The 25,072-nt window shown below is 35.2% G+C and overlaps 1 protein-coding gene across 3 annotated transcripts in view; it reads right to left on the bottom strand.

Moving 5' to 3' along the window:
- LRP1B (LDL receptor related protein 1B) overlaps positions 1-25,072 on the bottom strand; it is a 2,222,640-nt gene that overhangs the window by 150,246 nt on the left and 2,047,322 nt on the right. The window lies entirely within an intron of this gene.

Raw genomic sequence — 25,072 nt, 5'->3', positions numbered from 1 at the left:
TGCCTAAATTTACTCATCTATATGATGAGCATAATTAGTACCTACAATACAAGGATGTTGTGAGGATGAAATGAAATTGTGAATATCAAGTGTTTTGCAAACTTTAAAGCACTACAAAAAGGCGAGGTATTAATATTATCTCCCCACTCTACGGTTTCAGCACAGGCTGAACCCCTTGTCCAGAATGCTCTCTCTTCTTACCTCCTACTTCCTTTCAAGGGCAAGGGCAAGTGCTACTTGTTAAACAGAGCTTTTCCTGATTCTCAGACTTGTTAGTGTCCTAGACTTACCATCACCCTGTATTCCCTTTTTATGTATTTGTGTTTATTTGTTTGTATTCATGTTGCTTTCCTTCACTAGAATGTCATCTTCTTAAAGGCAAGAATTCTTATTTTTGTCACTGTGTTTTCACAACATGCTTCAGTGTCTTACATGGAGTAGGCACTTCATGCCATTGAACCGAATCCATATTGTTTTAAGATAATGCGTGAGTGTGAGTTTACATACCCATTCCTCTTAAGAGAATACTTCACTGGATCAATTATATAACTAGATGTTCTATCAATTTTATATCTGCAACATTTATACTAGGAACAATCTCTTCTGAACAGTTAGGGATTATTCTTAGGCAGACTGGTAATGTTCTGAAACTATTCATCTACATACAAAGTCAACAGTGCATTGAAGCATTTAAAAAAGCAGTGATAGAGTGCTGTACCTGAAATCAGAAAGACCTGAGCTCAAATCCAGACTTAGACCTTCATTAGCTGTGTGACCATGGGCAAGTCACTTAAACTCTTTGTTTTGTCTTTGTTTCCGCATCTATAAAATGGGGATAATAATAGCACCTTCCTCCTAGGGTTGTTGTGCTGATCAAATGAGCCAATAGTTATAGTGCCTGGTATGTAGTAAGTGCTATATAAATGTTAGGTATCATCATTATTATTTTGTTTTTCTGGCTGGACACCTGCCATAAAACTTTCCAGATCTGCTGATAGGCAAACTTGTCTACTTGACTTTTACTTTGCTTAATGTTGATATTCAAGACTCATGGCAAATATTATTGGATTTGGACTAAAATCATGGCTCTTTTATTTATTACATATATAACTTTGTAATATATATTATATATCTTTTTATTTATTGCATATATAACATATATAACTCTTATTTGTCACACATATGATATATATAACTATAATATATGTTACATATATAACTTTAATAATAAAATCAATTTCTCTGGAACTCAGTTTTCTTATCTGCTGAATGAAGGGATTGACTAGGTGACCTTATGAGCTTTAAATTCTCTATTTGTTAAAAATAAATTATTTCCATGGCCACATTTGGCATACAAGCATAGAGGATGAAACCCAACCCTGGAAGTATCTTATCTGAGGACAGCTCTTAACTCAGCATTTTATTCAACTCAATAAAATACTCTAAAAAATATAAGCAATAAACACATACTATTTTCTATTGTTAGAAGACTATAAAGAGGTGGTTCTAGGTTAAAAATTATCTGAGAATGTGTGCCTATTCTGATATAATGGAAAGATTACTGAACTGAGGACTGCAGGGCCTTTGTTTGAGCCCAGACTCTGATATTTACAACTTCTGAGATCTTTGAAAATAATTTAATCTCTTTGGAACTCGTTGGGGCTAGATGACAAGATGTTCTCTAAGGCCCTTTTTATCTCTGAATACAATGATCCTACTTATTTTTTCATTAGGATCACCTCAGTGTGTGAAGAGGTCATAGATTATTTTCAAAAAAGATTTTATAGCAGCAAAAAAGTGTATGCTTCGAGTTTTCCTGCTCATTGTTTTTAAAAAGAAGTGCCCATAATTATCTCTATAATTCTGTAATTTTCCTCTGAGATATTTTGAAAATTGATCTTTGAGTGTCTTTATAATAATTTCACCTTTTATCCACTCTTTCTGACTCCATCTTAAGTTGTGATTAGAGGAAAAGAAAGAGAGCAAACATTTATTAATCATATACTATGTGTCAGACACTGCACTGAGAACTTTCAAATAACCTATTTAATCTTTACAACAACTATGTGAGATAAGTGCCATTTTTATTCCTATTTTACAGCTAAGGAAACTGAGGAAGACAGCAAATAAGTGACTTGCCAGGGTCATGAAGTTTGTATGTGTCTGGGGTCAGATCTGAACTGAGGTCTTCCTAACTCCAGGCCCAGACCTCTCTGAATCAAACATTATTAACACTTCTTCATGTCATTCCATCAGTTAATGGAATAGTAGAGCCCAGTTAGTGGCACAATAATTGTTCTAATAGAATGCAATGGAAATTCTGACAGGTTTGTTTCATTTCATGTTTATTTTCTGTCCCTCCAGCTTTATCTGCAAATACTATCAAAATGATTTTTTGTGAGATAATGCTCCTCGTATTTTTCCATCTATCTTCTATAATGTTTTGTAAATGATCTTGTATGCTAAATGACTATCGTCCTTAACTGTCATGCTACTACTACTACTAGTACTACTACTACAACTACCACTACTACTACTACTACCACTACTACTACTACTACTACTATTTTTTTATCTATCTGTCTGTCTCTATTATTACGTAGCATTACGTAGAGCTTACCCTGTTCCAACTACTGTGCTAAGCACTTTATAAATATCATCTCTTTCGATTCTCATAATGCTGTTATTGTCCCCATTTTGCAGTGACAGAGGGTAAGTGACTTTCCAAACGGTCAAACAACTAGTATGTGTCTACGGCAAGGTTCCATCCACTGTGCCACATACCTACTTCAATATGCCTAAGATCCCACTAATGCTGATAGCTGACATTTGTATGGAGCTAGGTTGCATGGTGCTTTATGTCTGAAACAGACTCCCTCATCATTTTCTGCTTTTAGAATTCCCTACATTTCTTCAAAACAACTCAGATACCACTTCCAAATGAGTTCTTTCCTAATTTGCTCTTAGCACAACCCCACAAATTACCTTGTATTACTTGGTATGCCAAGCATATATTTGTGTGTACGTACTGTTCCTTCCAATAGAATAAAGTCTACTTGAAGGGACTATTTCATTTTTTATCTTTGTATTCTTAGCAACAAGCATACTACCCTGCACATAGAAAGTGTTTAATAAAGGCTTGCTATTAATTCACTTATCCTCATGACGATCCTCTGAAATAAGTGCTTCAGAATTATTATCTCCATTTTTAAGATAAGGAAACTGATGCTTAGGGTGATTAAAGGTTATTCCTAAAGTCACGCAGTTAGTAAGTATGTGAGACAGGACTCAAACCCTGTTATTGATGAATCAAAATCTAGTACTTGGTCCAGTCTGGTACAATGTCTTCCAAAGTTTTCTATTGATTGAAGAAGTTCCTGAGTCTTTTTGACTTTTTCATTTGGGAATTTATTTTTCAACAAGATAATTTGTCTAAGAGTGTTGATAGTGTTTATTCTTTTTGTCTATTTCCCTTAAAAATGATGTCAACATTTAACTTACTCAGTATGGAATTAGTACAAGTTTCATGTGAATGTCTTCTCTTTTTTTCTTCTCATTCGGTACTGATTTTTACTTGTGTTTAAACCAGTCAGTAATCCAAAATAATTTTTTCACCTTTATTTATTTATTTTAATTAATGTAATAAAACAAGCATTTTTCTAATATAATTTTTAAAAAAGATGATTATGCATAAAACTTCAAATCTATTACGTACAGCTTGCTATTCTTTTTAAATATATTATGAAGTTATAATGTAATTTCTTGTTTTCCTTCCCTTCCCCTTGCTCCCATCCTAGAGGTAACTACCATTAGACACAAACAGGTGTATATACATATATACACATACATGTAAAGTCATTCCACACATACTTCTATTTATGAGTTCTTTCTCTGGATGTAGCTAGCATCTTTCTTCACATGTCCTTTCTTGTTGATTTGGGTAATTATAATAGTCAAAATGACTTATTTTCTTAAAGTTGTTCTTAAAAGAATATTGCTATTACTGTATATAATGCTAGCTTGGTTCTGATCACTTTCCATCTTCATTTTTTTATGCAAGTCTGTCCATGTCTTCAACCTCATAATTTCTTATGGCATAGTGGTATTCCATCACAGTCATATACCACATTTGTTCAGCTATTTTCCAATTGACAGGCATCCCTGAAATTTCTAGTTCATATCTTAGAACAGATAAGTTCTTTTCCCTTTTCCTTAATCATCTTGGGAAAGAGATCTAGTAGTGGCACTGCCAGGTCAAAGGGTATAGGTAGTTTAATAATTCTTCTGGCATAATTCCAGATTGTTCTGCAAAGTGGCTGGATCAGTTCATAGTTTCACCAACAATGAATTAGTGTCCCAATTATTCCACATCCCTTTCAATATTTGTTGCTTTCCCCTCCAATTATTTTAACCAACCTGATAAGTTTAAATGATATCTCAAGGTTGTTTGAATTTGCATTTCCCTAATTAATAATGACCTAGAGTATGTTTTCATATGATTAGAAATTGCTTTGTTTTCTTTATCTAAAAACACCCTGTTTATATCCTTTGACCATCTATCAACTGGGGAATTTTTATAGCTTTGGCAAAGTTCTTTATATATTTGAGATATAAGAACTTTATCTGAGAAATTGTCCATACATCCCCACATCCTCCAAATTTCTGCTTTCCTTCTTATTTTAGCTACATTTGTTTTATTTGTACAAAAACCTTTAAATTTAATATAATAAAAATTATCCAATTTACACTTCACTCTGCTCTCCATTTCCTTGTTCACTCATAAATTATTCACCTATTCATAAGTCTGATAAATATTATGTTCCATGTTCATCAAATTTTCTTGTAGTCTCTTTTTATAATAGATCACTTATCCATTTTGGTCTTGTCTTGGTAAATGGTGTAAGATATTGGTCTATGCCCAGTTTCTGCCATACTGCTCTGCAGCTTTCTCAATAATTTTTTTTTTTTTACTAAATAATGAATTCTTATCCCAAAATCTTAAGTCTTTACATTTGTCAAATACAAGATTACTACATTTATTTACTGCTGTAAACTACATGTATACACTATCCCACTGATTTTCCTTTCTATTTCTTTGCCAGTACCAAATAGTTTTGAAAATTACTGCCTCATAATATTGTTTAAAGTCTGGAACTGTTAAATCTCCTTTCTTTACATTTTCCCCATTAATTCCTTTGATATTGTTGACTTTTTGTTATTCCAAATGAATTTTATAATTTTTTTCTAATTCAGTAAAAATAATTTTTTGGTAATTCAACTGGGATGGCATTGAATATATAGTTTAGGTAAAATTGTCATTTTTTCGTATATTGACCCTGTCTACATATGAACAATTAATATTATTCTAATTATTTAAATCTGCTTTTATTTATGTTTAAAAGTTTTTATAGTTTTGTTTGTATAGTTCCTGAGTTTGTTTTGGAAAGTACACTGCCAGGTATTTTATACTGTCTAGAGTTATTTTAAATGAGGTGTCTCTTACTATCTCTTCTTGCAGGATTGTGTTTATGATATATAGGAAAGCTGATGATTAATGTGGATTTACTTAATATTTTGCTACTTTGCTAAGCTTACTAATTATTTTAACTAACTTTTTAGTTGAGTCTTTTGGGTTTTCTCAGTCTATCATCAGACTATCTGCAAAAGAGATAGTTTCATTACCTCATTCCCTATTCTGATGTATTCTATTTATTTTTCTTCTCTTATTGATGTTGTTAGGTCTTTTAATACAATATTGAATAACATTGGTGACAGTGGGCATTCTTGTTTCACACCTGATGTTACCTGGAAGGTTTTTAACTTATCCCCATTATGAAAAATTCTTGCTGATGATTTTAGATAATAGTCCAAATTCTAATCGATGGTTGATCTACCACACCAGTAACAAGTCCTTTCTTATATAAGATGGTTAATTTTGCAGTTTTGTTGAAGTTTCAGTGTTTTTTTTATATCCAGTCCCTATCCAAACTCTTCCTGAAGAAAATATTTATGATGTATGAAGATGAGGGTTTTAAGTATTCTACAAACATATGGTTCTTTTTTACCTTTTTAATGTAAAGAAAAGAGATAGCTTGGTTTGTTGATCCTGATAATTAGTTCAATTGATGAATAAAGCAGTGGGACACTGATCAAAAGGGTTTGCTATTGCATTATAGTAGCCTCTGGGCAGCAGGCCTCTTATACTTATGGAAATGTTCCCTAGGTGTATTCAGATGCTCCTATTTATGAAGGATATTGCCTTAATTACACCAAGTCGAGGTTTTGATTTCTAGGATTGAACATCAACAAATTGACAGAGGAAGATCACTTATTAATCATACCAACTGGACTACTGAAATGCAAATTAATTTTGCGACAGTCTAAAAATGATGTGGTTCTTAACATTCCCCTTCATTTTTTTCTTGTACATGGTCATGATTATGGTAGAGGTATGAGGCAGGATTGATTCGCAGTTTTCCTTATACCCTATGAAGGGTAGATCTAACATGTTTTAATAGTCAGGGAATCTCTTGTCTTGTACAGAAATGGGGAGAAGATGGGTCTGAGTTGGAAGGTGAAGATGTCTATTCTGAAAAGAACAGATCACCAAAATTCAAGTTATTGGGGACATGTAGGTGAACTAGTAGGTAATTAGAGAATTCATAGACAAAGTTATTCATAGTTGCAATGTGGAGAGTCCCAGGGAATTGATACTTTGATTCAATCTAATTTCCCAATTAAAAAGCCATTTTATTGTGGCTCCCTGTTTGCTCTTGTTAGACCTGATCCTGGGTAGGATCTATCATCCACTCTTATTCCATACTGAAACAAGAATTGTTTAATTGTTTTCCATTGCCAAAACTTTTATTCCATGGTGGCCAGATGAACCTTCTTGTATTGAAATTCTCAACTGCCTACTTTCTTCCACTTCTGCATTCTTTTTATTACAAAATATCTTTTCTATTAAAAATCTCTTTTCTCTTTCAGAGTGTATCCTTCTTTGGGTAGATTCTTGCTTTCTAACCAGTTGCTTGTCTCCTATTGTTCATTAAAAGCTCTGATCTTGACCAACCTGATCATAGCCAGACTTGAAAGGGGCCTTAAAAGGCAGCCCAGTCCAATTTCTTCTTTCTCTAGAAGAGACAGTAAGTCTGGAAGAGGGTAAGTGGCTTGCCTCACTTGCCCAGTAACGTGCAAACCCAGCTCTTTCTGCCTCTAAACATACTCCTCTTTCCACTACAACTTTTGATTCTTTCCACTAGAGCTTTTTCTTGCCTGAGATATTCCTTTAAAAATTACTTCTCTTTTGAATTGTTCTTTAGTTTCTTGCTTTTGGTCAATGACTTTTGTTCATTGTGAAGTGGGAATCATCCTGTAGTCCTACAGCAGAAAATTCCAGTATCATTTCCTTTCGATAATTAGTATGGGTGTTTTGAAGAGAATGGTAACATTAGTCTCCTTATTTTCCTTCATGGTATGATATTTGTTCATTGTGTTATGGCATCTCTAATTCTTTTCTAACTCACTTTCCCTTCTGTCTTTATGATTTTCTCAGCTGATTTATCTAGTTGTGGAAGGGATTTATACTCATGCTGTCTTCTTTGGACATTTGTTCTTTGAATATTAATTTTGTATTCCTAGTAGTTAGTCTCTGTTTTCCCTTCTTATTCTCCAGTTTCCCTCTCTACTGCTTTATAGATTCTCAAAGTCAGACATCCTTATCCTCCTAAAGTATGAAAGTGGGGAGGTCTGGTTCAAGTCTCTGGCCAGAGTACAATCCACACAGAAAGAAATGGCTTAATTAAAGTTTCTACCTGTCTTTCCCTCATGTGTGGATCATCATCAATACCCTCTAACCTTCTCTGTCCTACTATGCTTTCCATACCATTTCTATTGCTTTCCATTTATTCATGTGGCTAAAATTAGTGTCTGCTATTGTGGGATAAGCGAAGTTACCTGTGGAAGCAGGAAGGGGACTCCATAGCAGAATGCTAAAGAATAAGCTGATAATGATATTGCTTGTGACGTTTGAACCTGGCACACAGAATAGCTTTTGATAGGGACGTTGAATAGGAGTCCTTAATGTTATAGTTTTCTGATGTTCTTGAGACTTTTTCTTATTCTGTGTTTCTCTTTTTTGTTTTGTAAATTCATCTTTACTTACTCTGCATCCGGTAGATAATTCATTTTTCTTTCGTTTTTAAGTTGAGAAAGCATACAGAAAACAAATACTCTGACATCTTGGTTTCATATTATGTTCTTTGTATTTAGCAAGCAGAATCCTCAGATAGCAGGTGTAATCTGTCACTAGTCTTATACTCAAAGTGTTTCCAATTTGTTAGAAACTGCCAGGACTTGTGCTTTTCTGATATATCCTTTGAGAACATATGTTCACCTCCCTGGCACAAGATTACCTTGTATAAGGAAATGTGTATTAGGAAATATGCTTTTTTAAAAAAAATACAAACATATGTTGGTTACATAGTAACCTACTCTCAACTACATAAATCTAAGCCAGACCTTGTTTATCTTAAGTCTTCACAGTTGATGACAAACTATAAACTGTTCCATAGTAAACTCTGCTAACTAAGTGGAGGAACATGGAGGGTTTAGGTTAATAGAGCATCTTGCATGGATTAGCAGTTTTCACAGAATTAAGAGAATAAAGCAAAATTAGTACTAAAACTATATTGAATCTACCAACACTATGTTTGTGAAATGCAAACATCTCACCACTTTAGAAGAAGATAAAAGGGCTTGGGGAATGATTTTCTATACTCTAGCTTGTTAGACTAAATGAAGTGTTTCTAATTTCTAAACACTATGGAAGAAATAATCTGTTAAAGCTGTCAGCAAAAAGATCCTGAAAAGCCAGAGAAGAATCAACACTAACACCAACTGTTTAGCTAATGGAGAAAATGATAAGACAAAGGAAAGGAAAAAAATCAAGGTCTCCTGAAGAACTGGTAATATATCACAGGCTGTAAAGGAAAGTTTGAGGTTTTTTGGTTTTTTGTTTAGTTGGGAAAGAATGTTCACCTGATTTCAGTATTTCTGCTACTGGCACCACACATGGCCCAATTTCAAAACCTAGGGGTTAAATTTGACTCCTCTCTCATATCTAAGCAGTTACCAAATGGAATCAGTTTCATCTTGGCAACATCTTTCAAATTTCTCTATATGTACTACACTTCATTGTCATTTTTGCAATTCTAGTAGAGGTCTTTATTGCCTTTTACCAGGTCTATTATGGTAAACTGGACAGGTTCCTATGTCCAGTTTCTCCCATATATAACCTCTTTCCCAGGATGCATCTTCCTTATGCGTAATTTGCATGGTTATATGTCTCTTTACATCAACAAACTTCAATAGATCATTGTCATCTATCATGTAAAGTTCAATTTCTTTGCCTGACATTCAAGGGTCATCATATTCTTGTGCTACTTTTATTTTTATGGGATGTCTCATATTACTGCCTTTCATGCATCTCTATATTTCAGCTAAGTGGGGTTTCTCTCCTCTTTGAATGTGCAGTGCCCTTTCCATCCCTGGATTCTTGTGCAGTCATTTTTTGTGTTTGTTTTTGTCTTTATGTATATATATACACATACATACATACATATATACATACACACATGTGTGTGTGTGAGTGAAAATATCTGGGACATCCTCTCCTGTTTTCATCACTTGGTAAAATTCTACCTGTGCTTTAAAGTTCAATTCAAATCTCACGTATTCTCTGATGCCTTGGCTGGGCTTCTCCTAGTGGTTAGCCTTCCTCCTCTGACCTTACAAGTCAAGTACTTTACTTTGTAGCTCTCTGATGAACTTAATCTGTTACAGTTATCTTGACTTAGGTGTAATCCCCTTACTAGACATGAAAGTGGGGACCACATCTTACTAAACTTTCTATATCCCCTTCTAGCATAATGTTTTGATCACAATAATGTTTATAAAATGAATTACGAATGAATCAATGAACTTTAGAGGCTTCCTGTGGTATCTAGAATAAACTATAAATTTCTCTGTTTAGCTGGTCCAATCCATCTTTCCAGTCTCATTAGATTTGACTTTCCTTCCTATACTTTGTGAAGGAGCAAAACCAACCTTTTTTATGTTCCTAACACAAAGCACTTCATCTCCTGTTCATCTCCCAATGAATTTTCATTTACTGTCCCTTAAGCCAAACAAACTCCCTCCTTACCTCCACCTCAGCATCACTTTTCTTCCTTCACAAGAGAGTTTAAACACCGTTTTCTGCATGAAGCCTTTCCTCATGCCCCCGATTGCCTCTCTCTCAAACTATTTGCATTTTACTACTTTGCATATCTTCATTTTACGTTTATATTGCATATGCAGGGCAGCTAGGTGGCATAATGGATAGAGGATCAGCCCTGGAGTCAGGTGGACCTGAATTCAAATCCTGCCTCACACTTACCAGTTGTATTACCCTGGGCAAGTGACTTAACCCTGTTTGGCTCAGTTTCTTTATCTGTAAAATGAGCTGAAAAAGGAAGGGCAAACCACTCCATTATCTTTGCTAAGAAATCCCTAAATGGGGTCACAGAGAGTAGGACATGACTGAAACAACTCCACAACAACATACTTACATAGTAACATATATATATTGTTTCCATCATTACAATATAATGAGCTGTCCTTCCTGGTAGGTATTATTTCATTCTTTGTACTTGGATCCTCATCAAGGCAGCTAATTCTCTACAACTAGAAGCATACAGGGCAGAGGTTGGCTAACCACCTCTAAGCAGGTGATACAGGTGATTCCTTACCAGGATCATTAACTCAATTAGATGACCCCTAAATCAGGGCTTCTTAAATTTTTTCTACTTGGAACCCTTCAGTGCTTCTTAGGCTGTGGTTTGTGTCCCCATATTGGGTCACTGAATTACCTTCTTCCTCTAATACTTGATCAGTCTAATCTGTGGTGATTCAGACAACAATTTGGGATCACTCTTATGAGTCATTCAATAAACGTTTATTAAGTGCCTACTTGGGCCAGGCATTGTGCTAAATGCTGGGGGAAAAAGAGAGGCAAAGACTCTCCTTGCACTCAGGGAGCTCAGCGTGCGACGGGGAAAACAACATGAAAACAGTCATGTACAAAAAGGATTTTATATAACGAAACACACATACACATGCATGTTGGGTATGTGTTTATGCACATATGTATATATATATTCATACATATATATGTATATATAATGTTTTCCCCATTAAACAGGGTAAGTAAAGGCTTCCCATAGAGATGGATCTTTACCTGGGACTTGGAGGAAGTCAGAGAGGAGTCAGGAGGCAGAGATGAAAAAGGAAAGAATTCTAGGCACTGGGTCCAGTTAGTGAAAGACCTCAGAGGCCAGAGATGGATTGTCTTGTTCAGAGGCATAGCACAATTACTGCTATATTGTAGAGAGGCCAAAACAGCAATGAATGGAAAGGTTTGGTTGACAGAATGTTGGATAAAATAGCTTTTACTATATGAAGTTTTCTTCTAGCTCTGAAGGTGAAGACTATGGACCACCTTTCCTTTTCATAGCTCTTTCCTCATGGCTGCTACTTATTTTTACCCTTTCAGACCTGCCACCTGGGAGCCTGTTTGACAGATGAAACCTTCGTAGGTACTATATCATGTAGAAATGTTTCTTAGCAGAAAGAGAACACAGCGACTAACTTAAAATAAAATGCCAGGTAAGAAAAATCAAAGTTAATATACTCATAAGGAAGAGTAGTTAAGGTAGAGAATGATCATATTTATGGCCTTTGGCAAGTTGCTTCCTCTCCCTAGTTTACGCAACTTTAAATGGGAATCATAGCAATATTAAAAATTGCAACAACAGCAAGGATTTACAGAGTATTTTACAGTTTACAAAGTGCTTCACAAGTAACTCCTTTGATCCTCACAACAACCCTGAGAAGTAGGTCCATTTTAAAGATGAGGAAACAGAGTCAGAGATAGGTTAACTGACTAGCCCAGGGTCCCGTTAGTGAATAGGATAAAACATGCTTTGTAAGCCATAAATCGCTTTTTGTAAATAAAAGCTATTATTGTCATTCCTTCCAAAATGGAAATGAATAGTACCATCTTCATTACCACTATCATCATCTCCACTGAATTTCAGTCACTTCACTCATCATGAAATTTCCTCTAATTTTTATAGATCATGGACTATCCAAGTAGATTGTAAAAAAAAAAAAAAAAAAAAAGAATGTCAGATTCTCACAACCTTATGAAAGAGAAATGATTTTAAACATTTTTCTAAAGATAAATAATGATATTGAAGACAAGAAAAAAGTCTTAAGACCTTATTCATATCACAAAAAGGTGATCAAGAAATCAATAAATGTTGACATATGTCCCTGCCTTCCCATTTATGTAAAACTTTTGTGAGAATCAATGACATGTTCATTGACAGCATTGTTGATGAAGGGATTAGTGGGAAGCAGGCAGGTTTTATGCCAGTAATATTCCCCAGTATGTCTCCTCTTGAACCTGACAAAATTACCTGAAATATGCATAGGATCAAAGACCTCACTATGCTTCTTTGTTGATCATGAAAAGGCATTTGATTTGGTAGAGTAAATGAGACCTTAAAGATTCTCTTCTGACAAGGCATAGCTTATGCATACATTGAAATGATTCACAATTCCTTTAAAGATATGACAAAAGAGATAACCTTGTTTGAAGAGTCTCTCATTGTTAATAGTAGGTGAGGAATAAAACATGAAGACATATACCTGCCAAAGGTTATTACCACTACCATAGAGGAGATTCACACAAGTTCTAAGTTGAAGAGGGATTTCCTTGTGAGGTCCCCGAAGATACTTCTGCTTCTAAATTACATTATATTTGTTGCATCAAGCCTCAGAACACCACAGAGATTTTTGGTTGAGAGATGGAACCACTTAAAAGTATTTGGCTTAATCATCCATGAAGGAACAACCAAGTGAATGATGAATGTCTATTGTCCAGATTATGACATGCAGCTAAATCAGAAGTTGGCCAACTACAACCCATGGGCCAAATCCAGTGGGTTGCCTGTTTCTGTAGAGCCTGCAAGCTAAGCATAGTTTTACATTTTTGTGTAAAAATCATTCATAGCTCACAGGCCATATATATTGTTTTTGGCCTGTGGGTCATAATTTGCCAATCTTTCAGTTAAATGAGCAACTTACAGAGCTCATCTATCACAAACATATTTTAGGCAAAGCAAATTAATGGTGAGTTGGACCTAGGATTAAACAGGAAGAGAGAACAGGTTGTATTGCCTTCCGCAAATTGTAAAGGTCTTTTAATGACCCCCAAATTTTTTTTCCAGAAAAAAGTCCACTTTTAAAATATTAGAATTCTATTGATGCTCTATGGCTGAAGGTCATATACAATAAAGGAATTCAGATACCTACAATTCAGTAAAGCAACCCAGATTGCAAGGTTCTCCCAGCTCAACTACTCTTGCCTAGTTCTCTCCTTTCTTCTAAAAAGACATGGTATATCTCTGTCATATGTTGGACCAGCCTAAACACCATTTGAGAGGGTCAGGGACTTCTTACACTCAGGTTAACCTAATTAACTCTCTCATGACATGAAGCATAACTAGAAAGTCTACTATCACTGTGGGGGGAAAAGAAATATCTGAGAATTTTAACAAACTCTAAGTTTAACATATGTCAATAGTGTGATATTGAAAGAAAAAAATGGCAAAGCAAACTTCTTTTACATTAAAATTCAGCTTCCAAATAAAGGGAAGCAAAAGTCCTGCTGTACTCTGCCCATGTCAGACCACAACAGGGTACTGTGTTCAGTTCATGTTTTAGGAATGACATTTGCAAACTACAGGCCATCCAGAGGATTATGCTAGGAGTAAGGTCATGCCATATAAGGATTAACTGAATGAACTGGGAATGTTAAACCTAGAGAAAAGAAGACTTGTGGTGAGAACAGAGAATAACAGTAATATTAACAAATTTGAAGTGAATATTATTATATATTATATAAATATACATATTTATATGTTTATATGTATGTACCTGTATGTATATGTCTGTATATTTGTGTGTCTATATGTATCCACGTATGTGTGTGTGTGTGTGTGTGCATGTGTGTGTATTCAAGTTCATGGAATCTACTTGTGTTAAGCGTCTCTAAATAGCAGGATTTTATTTTATTTCACACTCATTATCTAAAAGACTGGGAGCATTTTAAGGTCTCAAGAAGCTAACTGTTTACTGTATGAAGCCTTTCTCAGTACTAAAATGTCATGAATCCAAATGCTATGGAAAAGATAACAGTGGAAGTGTCAAACTACTTAAACTATTTTTAGAATTGGTAGAATTCTCTGGAATGAAAGCAACATTACACGAAAATTTTAGAAAATATATTTTAGCCTGAAAAAGTATTTGCCACCTCAGAGGCCTTAAAACTACATCTAGTTGAACCTACTGGAATCGCTAAGAGTCCTGCTGTCAGATTAACCCTGCCAACAGGGTTTGCACTGCCCTTCTAAACTAAGATCCTCTTGCTGAACTCTCAGGCTTTGATATATGTTTTTGACACAGCTACCCCACTGCCTTTATTTGAATTTCAAGTGTAGGAGTATAGGAGAAGCATATCTGTTTACAAAATAGCTTTACGCATTATGCTTTTAGATTTGAATTTAATAATAAAAGATATGCAAACCTTGTATTGTGGTGAAAATCAGAGTTAATCTGCATCTGCTTATTAGACTGGGTGGTTAGATTCTTAACTAGAATAGTGAAATCCTATGTACACAGTTTTTATTAAAAATAGTAGGTGTAATTGTTTGTATTTTGAAAACAAACATATCAGAATTTAAACACTAGTGAATTATGTTTTCATCAAAGCTCCCAGAGGCCTTGAATTAATTCTGATGGTATCTCTCAAAAGTCTTTAAACTCTTCTTTTGGAATTGCCTGGAATTACAGCCTGAGGCACATTCTTTTGCATTCTGTGATGGCTGCTAATCTTCATTCTTTGAGATTGGATTTGATTTTCTGAAATATTATTGAAATGAAATCTGTGAATAACATGGGTGATCACACTCGATATCATCCATTTGGATCAGAGTTTCACCAGAAAGTGTGCTGTGAGGCAGAGCCATCATTATAGTGAAGAAGCTCGTCACTGAGCTACAGTTCATTCACTTTCTACCTTACAGTGTCTTTAAAATGCTTCATCATTTCTTCATTATCATCTTGAATGATGGCCTGCACTTTGGAGTTGAATTCTAAGTGAACAATTCCATGGCTGTTTTTAAAAAAAATCAACATTGTCTTCACTAGGGGCTTTGGTATCCTGGTTTTTGCAGGCTTGAGAATGGAACTAGTCCAAATCAGAGACTCTGATGTTGCTCTGTTGCTTTCAGGTCACACTGAAAACATGACTTTTCATCACCAATTCATGTTTTCCTCAAAAATGCCAACTTTATCCAGATTCAAAGGTCAGAACAAATGCCAAGTTTCCACTATTGCAGTTCATTCACTCAAAATGCATGGCACAGTTGTTGCAAAAACTTTCTTATTGTTCAAGTTTGCTTTCAGCGTGAGCCTGTGTATTTATCTACCTTTAACTCTTTGGTCACTATTCTTCCTCTTTTAGATAACCCAGTCCACTTATCTTTTCAACTACTCCATCTGTTCTGTTTGTGAACTAAATTAGCTAATATCTATACGGTCATGGAGATTTTTGGTACCCTCTAATTCTTTTGAGTTAATCAAAAACCATTCCTCTTGACATTACCCTATTATTACAAACTTCTCTGAAAATGACAAATATTCTCTCTTGCAAATTTCCACAACTTCACACAAAATTTGATACTGATTCTTTGATCTAAACATGATCTAAACATTCAATGGTATAGTAACACAAAAAACTCGCCATATCTATTAGCATAGAAATGATAGATTGGCTGTGAAGGGGCTACTGCTAAAAGTTGAAACAGGAAAGCTATACAACTGAACTCCTGGATTCATTGACATTGTGGAGAAGCAAGCTTTGCAAATAACCACGCCATCTCTCTGCTCTGAACATTTTCTCTGCCTGTCCCCCTTCCTTGAAAGCTCTCCCTCCTTATCTCTGCCTAATGGCTTACCTGGCTTCCTATAAGTCCTAACTAAAATCTCATCTTTTACAGGAAGCCTTTCCCACCTTCTCAAATCTAGTGCCTTCCTCTCTTCTTTTATTTATTTCCTATTTCTCCTTTTTATAGTTTTTTGGGAGATCCTTGAAGGCAGAAACTATCCTTTGCTTCTTTTTGTACCCTCAGTGCTTAGCCCATTTTCTTGGCACATGGTAGACTCTTAATAAATGCTGATTATCTCACTGACCTTCATGTGTTTGAAGCACTGTCGGTGTGAAAGTAGAAGTAGGGTTGTTCTACCTGGACCTGCAGGGCAGATCTGACTAGGAGCAGTTTGTGGAGGCTGCAAGGAGTCAAATAGAAGCTTGTCATAAGGAAAAACTTTCTAACAGAAAGTGGAATCAACTTTCTTGGGAGGTAGTGATTTGCTTCTCAGTGGAGATGCTCAAGAAGGGCTGGATGACTATTTGTCAGATAGGATATGATGGGGATTCTTTTTAAAGTGCTATTTCTTATCTACTCCATGGACCTCCAATTGAGCTTTTTATAGTACAGCCATGGGTCATATATTCAACGTATATATCTGCTATAGCACATTTTCATGCTAGAATATTTTTATATTAAAGCAACTGGTTTAGATGAGAAAAACATCCTCTTGGACTTATTTTTTGGCACAGGAGATATAGCAATATTTTCAAACTACATCAATTTTACTTTTTGCCCCCATATAATCATATTTATTACAATTTCTGTTTTACATAAAGAAACATTTAGTAAAACTTAGTGACCCCTGAATATCTTTGGAAACATTAGTAAAAGTGTTTTGCTACCAATACTTTATTAAAATGAGTTCATTTACAATAGGACTATGTAACTTTGTATGCAACTTGCTATAAAGTTTTTGATATGGCAGTCTCTAAGGGTAAATGTGAGCTCCTTGAAGCACCTAAAAACTTGAAATTCATTTGTAGATTCAACAAACCTTCAAAGATCTTCAACTTCAATAACTCTACCAAAGTGCCACAAATTGCCTACGGAAATAATTAACCCACACACCAATTTTGTGTTAGGTAAGTAGAAGAAAATATGTAAACTAAAAAAAAAAAATGATTCAGAGAAGGGTACTATCCTATAACACTTGGGGTAAGTTTGCATTCATTCTAGGCCTGGAACAGATTGAATTCTGTATTGCAGACAACCTGAATAATGTTTTGAAATGTTCTTTTAAAAGCATCTAAAGGCATTATACTAGGGGTAAGAAAAAGTGTTACAGTAATTTCTTAGTCAAAAGGACAGCAGAAATGCCAGTGGAGAGGGGAGAGTACATGACAATAGAACCTTAATAAAGGGAATCCAAAGAATGCAAAAGCAAGGCAGTGAAGAAGTAGTGCCAAGGGAGCAGTAGCTTTCTCACAGCCACAGCCATGGCATGGCAAAGAGACAGTGCAGTTTAAGGTGTATCATTATGGTGATGAGGAAAACACACACTTTTATGTTATCCTTCAGTTAGATGTCTTGTAAGAAAATAAAGGACTAAAGGGGGTGGGGGCGCAGGAAGTGACCATGCCTACACCCTGGCGAACGTTTAGCTATCGGAGCCCATAACTGCATCCTAATTCTAGATAAAAAGTGAAAAGAGCTCACCCAGAAGTTTTGTTTACTAACAAAAATATGTCTCTCAAATTACACTTTGTGAAACAGACTTCTGTAAAGATTTCCCCAGTGGGTATGGGCTATTACAAAATTCAAGTCAAAGAAATCACACTTCCTCAAATACAGTGTATTTTCCACCTCAACTTTCCATATGCACTAAAGAGGATCGTTTTGTAACTGCAATAATGACTTCTTACTCAGGCAAGGAATCAACAAGATTCGTGTTTCAGTGGCATATATGAGTGGCAGGGAGAAGCTAGTCTACAAAGCTACTTATCTACATGATGAATTAAAAAAAAAAACAACCTACTGAATTAGCTGGCCAATTTTGGAATCAGGTGGTCTACTAGAATGTATGTTCTTGAAAGAAGAGACTGTTTTGTGCCTTTCTTTGAAATCCCAGGACTTAATACAGTGCCTGGCACATAGTAAATACTGAATGAATGTGTGACTACCTTACAGAGTCACAGAAAGCCAACATACTTTACTTCATTCACTATCTCCCTACTTACCTTGCATTAAGTAACACAATATGCTTTCAACTGAACTCCGAAGCAGCTCAGGTGACAAGGAAGTGAGGAAGCTCATGTTTTGGCTACATCTACACAAGGATTTAATTAAAAGTCTGAAAGACAAGTGCCATGTGAGGTTCATTGTGAGCAAACCTAGAACTTTCAGCAATCATCTGCCTCAGTTAATTTTCACCTATTTCAGCCATCTCTTTTGGTGGCATCAGGGTAATTAGAATCCCTAAACAATGAGACTCCCTTATACTTAGCTATAACCCAATCAGAAAGCAAGACGGGCATATAATAGCTTCACTTTTAATTTGATGGGAGAAACTGACACTACCTACAGCCACTGATCTGTAACAGGTCCATGACAAGCTCCTTTTGAACACTGTGTTATCCAATTAGCAGTTTCTACAGCAGTGTAAAAAATGACATCATGTTCACCTATTGTATAATAGCAGCACCTACCTCACAGGGCTGTTCTAAAGATCAAATGCTACAATATTTGTTAAGTGCTTTCTTAGCATGGTACCTGGCACACGGTAGGTGCTGCATAAATGCTCATTCCCTTCCCTCTTCCCCATTCTAACATAACAGTATAATAATAACTTAAATTTATATAGCGTTTTAAGATTTGCAAAGCACTTTTTATGTTATCACATTTAAGATAAAAGTCCATTGGCATCATGGGCTAGAAAGGACCTCTTCTAGTCCAGTTCTCTAATTCTACAGATAAGGAAACCGAAGCCCAACTTGCCCAAAGTCACACAAGTGGCCAATGTCAGAGGTAAGATTTGAGCCCATGTTATCTGATTCGAGATTTGGTGGTGGCTCTTCAGTAAAGCTTTATTTCTGTGATTACTCACAGAACTGTTGTGGAGCTTTCTAAACCTGAACTCATCTTCCCCATCCAAAATCTGCCCTTCTTTTAACATCTCTGTTTTGTTGATATTCCTTGAAACCTGGACACACTTCTGCTTTTCCCATTGTCCTTAGTCTTGACATGTAATGAGTTGCCAAAGACTGTCTATTGTACTTCAGTCTTCCTTGCACATATCCTCTAGTTTCCAACTTCCTCAGCAACTACACTAGTTCATCCTCTAATTTCTTCCTGTCTAGACTCCAACTGGCTTTTAATATATCTACCTTGCTTCTAGACTAGCCCATCTCCAACCCCTTATTCACACTGTTTTCTATACTCTTCTTATGTGCCACTCTGATCATAGGATTCTTTTACTCAGAAAGTTTCAATTCTCCTCTCTCCCTCCAGCCCCACAGAAACTCACTAAAGTGAGTTTACTTTGTAAAGTAACAAGTCTCTGACCTGAGAAATTATGGTCACAATCTGGCCTCAACCATATTTTCTAGTTATTTAATTTGACTCTCCTTTGTGTACTCAATACTTTGGTCAGATTGGTCTAGTGTCCATCATCCATCCTCATTCGATTCTTCTTGTCTCCATGCTTTTGGCTCAGGCTGCCTTCCTTAAAATGGACCCATTTTCCCTGCCCCCTTTCAAATTATTTAAAGCTCAGTGTAGGTGTTAATTCTTTCTGGTAGCCTCCCCCATTCCCCTTAGCTTAAGTGAACCTTCCTTTCTCAAATTTAACACGAGATGGACCTTTCTATTTTGTGTTAACATATCCTTCTATCGCATGTCTTCTCTTCTCCTCTCATTAAATTGTAAGCTCCCTCAGGGAACTTACTAACACTGGCTTATCTATCTTTGTTACTCCAGTGACTACCACAGGATGTTACATACATATCTGTGCTGAATTAAATTGAACTAGAAGGAAGAATTTTATGGTAGAAAGAAAGAGCATTTTCTGTAGAGTTGGAGGATCTAGGGTTAAATCTTGTCTCTGACATATTAGTTATGCACTCTTGGGCAAGTAATGTAACTTGTCTGGGCTTCAATTTCCTGAGGTCAGACTAGCTGGCTTCTGAGATCCTCCCCAACTACAAATTTATGATCCTGTGCTATGACAATGTAGTCAACTGATAAGTATTTATTAGTACCGATTACTTCCAGATTACTTAATCAATTCTAATCAGCTCACATTATGATCCAATGCCAATCTAACTGTTCTGTAAATCTCATCACCATGAATATATTTGTTTTACTGAAAGTTACACTCAAAATGATTCAGGAAAAGTTCTAACTCCAACCATTTGGAATCTGATTTAGGGGAATAATGATGAAAAGACATTTTGAGTGACTGAGAAAAATAACTAGCTATATGATCCATGGCAGTTCATTTAACCTATCTTGGTTTCAGTTTCCTTACAGGAAAACTGACAATAAGAATAGTATCTACCTCAACAATATTGTTGTGAGGATCAAATGAGATAATGTGTATAGAATTTTTCAAATCATAAAGTGTTATGTAAATGCCATCGTTTGCCAATTTCTGAGCATCGTAGAATTTAGTACTTGACATTAACCAAGAATTTCAGGTGAAGAGATTTTTAAGGAAAAGAAAAGAAAACCTTGATAGCCAGGGCACAGTTGGTGAATGTATATTAAAATTATCTTTAGTAGTTATAATAATAACTAACAATAATAATGAAAATGATAGGGAAATGATGATAAAAATGAACTACAAACAATGAGAACCATGTGCATGTATATTTCACTTTATGGTTTAGTAAAAACTTTATTGATCTCATTTGCTTTTCACAACAATGGTATAAGGTAAGATGGGGAAGTATATCTATAATTTGTGAGACAGAGGAGACACTGGCACAGAACTACACAGCATGGTGTGCCTGTATCAAAGAAGGAGCTGTGCTCTATGAAGCAAAGCAGAATTGCAGTAAGTCAAAAGAAAGGTGAACTGTTCCAGTTTGGAGAGATCTCTACTCCAAATGCTCATATGGACTATTTGTTCCCAACTGGTGGTAGAGCCTGCCGAGCTTATACTGGTCTGATCAACCACAGTTGGACCACATTGTTTCTTGATGCCAACATAATGTTCATTTAGGTCCTCTTAGAGTACTAAGGACAACAATCAAATATAGTTATCTTCATGTAACAGAGGAGAAAACTGAAGCACATAGAGCTGAAATGATTTGTCCAAAGTCACAGAACTAGTAAAAAAAAAACAGACTTGACAAGTAGACCTGTGTCCTCTGACTCCACAACAAGTATTTTTTTCCACCATTATAAAATAAAATGAAATGAAAAATCATATATCTGTGTTTGCTCCTCCTTTTAGATCAGAGAACACAAATGAAGATGATTAATGGAAAGTAAAGCAATTTATGTTAATATAAACATTCAAACTATACATATAATAATCCAAAGGAACTTATTAGATACAGTGTTGTTTCAAGGGGAAATGTGGCATGGACGTGGACATTGAGTAATTGACCTAGAGTCAATTGACCTTGGTTCAAGTATCATTTCAGGCAATTATGAGTTATAAAAGTATGAAAAATTCTCTTAGTCTTGACAAACCTCATTTTTTTTCTTACCTATATAAAATGGGGTTAAAGTTACTCATATTACCTACATCACAAGTTTGCTGTGGGGAAAGTAGTTTCTAAATCCTAAAATGTCATATAAATGTGATACATATATAAGCACAGATTTACATAAATATGTACATATTATATATATTACATGGTATATATTGTATATATTATATACACAGCTTTCTGTATATAAATACATATAAATATATAGGTAAAATAGAAGATGGTGATGACCATATTTGTTTCTAAAGATCACGTAGTTCAGGTAAGCCATTTGTTTGTCTCAGTAATATTTAGCATTATGATGGTAAAAATCTAATCTGTATTTTCAAAGTCATTTGCATTTTCTATGCACTGACCTACTTTATAGCATTTACCATCCTGCTCATTGCTTTACACTACTTCATACTAGAAATGATAAATTGCTAGAAAGTATCTACAAATGTTGCATAATGTTATCATGTTCTGTTCTGACTGCTAAAATTCAAATTCAGAAATCTCATTATGTTTTACATATAGATTGAATCATGTCGTTCTTTTAAGTTTTTAACTTGTTTAATTTTGTTAAAGAAAAAAATCCATCCATTTTGAATAGCCCAGAGGGGTAGAAATTCATAAGTACTTCTAACTATAAATAACCCTTGGTCTTCATTTGAAATTTAGATTTGTAATCACAATTAGTATTCCTATTTTTTTTTTTTTTTTTACAAATTCCCATAAGTAAAATGTTCTTATAACTTCCTATAAAGTTCATTTGGAGAAAAGGTCTTCACTGAAATATACTGAAATAAAAATTTGGTTTCATATATTTTATTTTTCCTTTGAATTGGGAAACAATATGCTCCCTTAGCACTGAAGGATTAAAGATATATGTGATAATATATCAATATATAATAACATAATGTAATATATAATAATAAATATATCATAATGTAGTTGCTAGGAATATGCTACTTAGATATCTTCCTACTGAATGGATAAATATTTGTTTCATCAGCTGAAGCATACTATAAATCAAAGTATCTACCCACACTGATTCATTATCCACAGTAGTATGATCCAGGGCTTGGGAGGTCAACATGTCAGACTCAGCCTAGGGAAACATATTAAGTTTTGTTTTGGTTTTTCCCCAGGTGTAAGTCCTGAGTTGTTATCATCCAGGTCAATAATGCACCGAATGACAGTAAGCATGATAAATATGAAAAACTGTTAAGCCTGGATCCATAATATTTTCCAACTGTCTCTTAAATGGATGCTGATGGTCACATTAGGAGCCAGAGGGGGAAAAAGTGACCCAGTAAAAATCTAACATCACTGCTGGGAAAGTCAATCAAAATTCATGCTCTACTTACAAAAATCAGGGCATTAGCATGACCCTTCTTTATTAAAATGATGGACTCGCATTAATCAGAGTCTGAAATGCACGAGACAAGGAGTAGTCCACTTTTGCATTTGGCAACAGCTGACCTTTTGCTGTGTCTTAATCCCTAACTTTAGTTTCTTTTAATGAAATATATAAAGATAATGAAAATATGACAAAGTGAAGAAATAAAATAATGTAAAACAAGTCTAGAAGGTTCAAGGAACCAGGTCACAGATTCTGAAAATAATCTAGTGGTGAGGTCATGATCTTTAAGTATATGAATGGCTGTTTGCAAGGATACTGATCATAAATTATCACTATTTTCTGGAGCAGGATTGGGAGTGTCGTGATTAATTTTCTCTTTACATGCATCATTAATTTGAAAATTGTTAATAAAAATTAACATTGGGGGATATCTCTGAATCCAATTATTTCTAGGGTTAGGTGTTGATGGAGTTTGTTGTGTTATCTCCTACTCTAAAGACACCGAAGATTAGGCTACTAAAAATGTACAGAATATTATTATAGATAACAACAATGAAACAAAATGAAAGACTTCTGAACTTTGTACCCTTAAAAATGAGACTATCAATTAAATCTGAAATTATCTACATGCCTGAAGATAATGGATTAGATGAGAAGTGGAAAACATGGTAACCTCGGGCCCCACTGTAGCCACAAGACAAAATTAAAAAAAAATTAAATGTGAATATCAGAATTATGGTTTAAGTACTTATAAGATTATGGGGATAGCTAGACGGTGTACTGGATAGAGCACTGGGCCTGGAGTCAGAAAGGCTCATCACCCTGAGTTCAAACCTGGCCTCAGACACTTACTAGTTTTATGATTCTAGGCAAGTGACTTAACCCTGTTTGCCTCAGTTTCCTCATTTGTAAAATGAGCTGGAGGAGGAAATGGCAATCTACTGTTTGTCAAACATACTCCCGTGCATCTTTGCCAAGAAAACCCCAAAAGGGGACACAAAGAATCAGACCTGACTGAAAAAAAGAATGAAGAACTTGTGAGATTATAGATCCAGAGCTAGATGGTACCCCAGAAGTCATTTAGTGCAACTTCCTCATTTTACAGTTGAGGAAACAGCCCTCAGGAGGTTCACTGACTTGCCAAAGTACACACAGATAGTAAGCTTCGGAGCTGGGGTTTCAACCACGTCAGGCTCTCCAACTGCAGTCAGTGATCTTTCCATTGTACCCCATGACTTCCCCACTTTAAATGATACCATTTGTTTCTCTTAAAAAATAAGGAACTTTGCATGATTGTTGTCTATTTACTCTCAGTAACTTAAAAGAATACATACATATATGGAATATGCATGCATACATATATACAAATATGTTCAGATTTGCATGGGAGTGTACCAGGTTCATTTGGGCAGCTCTCATTGCGAAATGTACTGCTCACTGCTCACAGACAGCATAATGCCTGAAGATAGAAAGACATCAGGGATGCTTTTCTAACACTGAGTTTGAATTACATCCTGCTGAGATAGAGCTTGACTTTTTGGTAGTAGGGGAGTGGGCCAGAACCCATAAAAATAAGTATCAATCTGTCATTTTCTTCTTGGGTTACTCCATAACATGCAATACAGAATCACTTGACATGCCCTGCAACAAGGAAGGATGTAGTGTGTGCTGAAAAATCTAAACAAATGTTGTAGTTTCTTTTTCTTGAAAGAAGTAACCACCATAATAAACATGCCTATCATATGTCAGGAGAATATAATCTGATGCTCTAAGAAACACGTTCTTAGAGCTTTGCTGAATCACAGATATCAGAAGGGAACAGAAACATCTACACTATTTTGGTTTGAATTTTTCTTACTGTTTAGGAGAAAATATTTTTGGTGTCATTCTAATATGAAGTTTCCTACTCAAAACCAACACATCAACAAGCGAAAACAATAAGTCTTGAATTTCATGACGTTCAAAAAGCC

The sequence above is a fragment of the Notamacropus eugenii genome, chromosome 5 (assembly GCF_028372415.1).
Source record: "Notamacropus eugenii isolate mMacEug1 chromosome 5, mMacEug1.pri_v2, whole genome shotgun sequence".
Lineage (NCBI taxonomy): Eukaryota > Metazoa > Chordata > Mammalia > Diprotodontia > Macropodidae > Notamacropus > Notamacropus eugenii.
The sequence above is the reverse complement of the archived record's forward strand: the minus strand, read 5'-3'. Positions and strand labels throughout refer to the sequence as shown.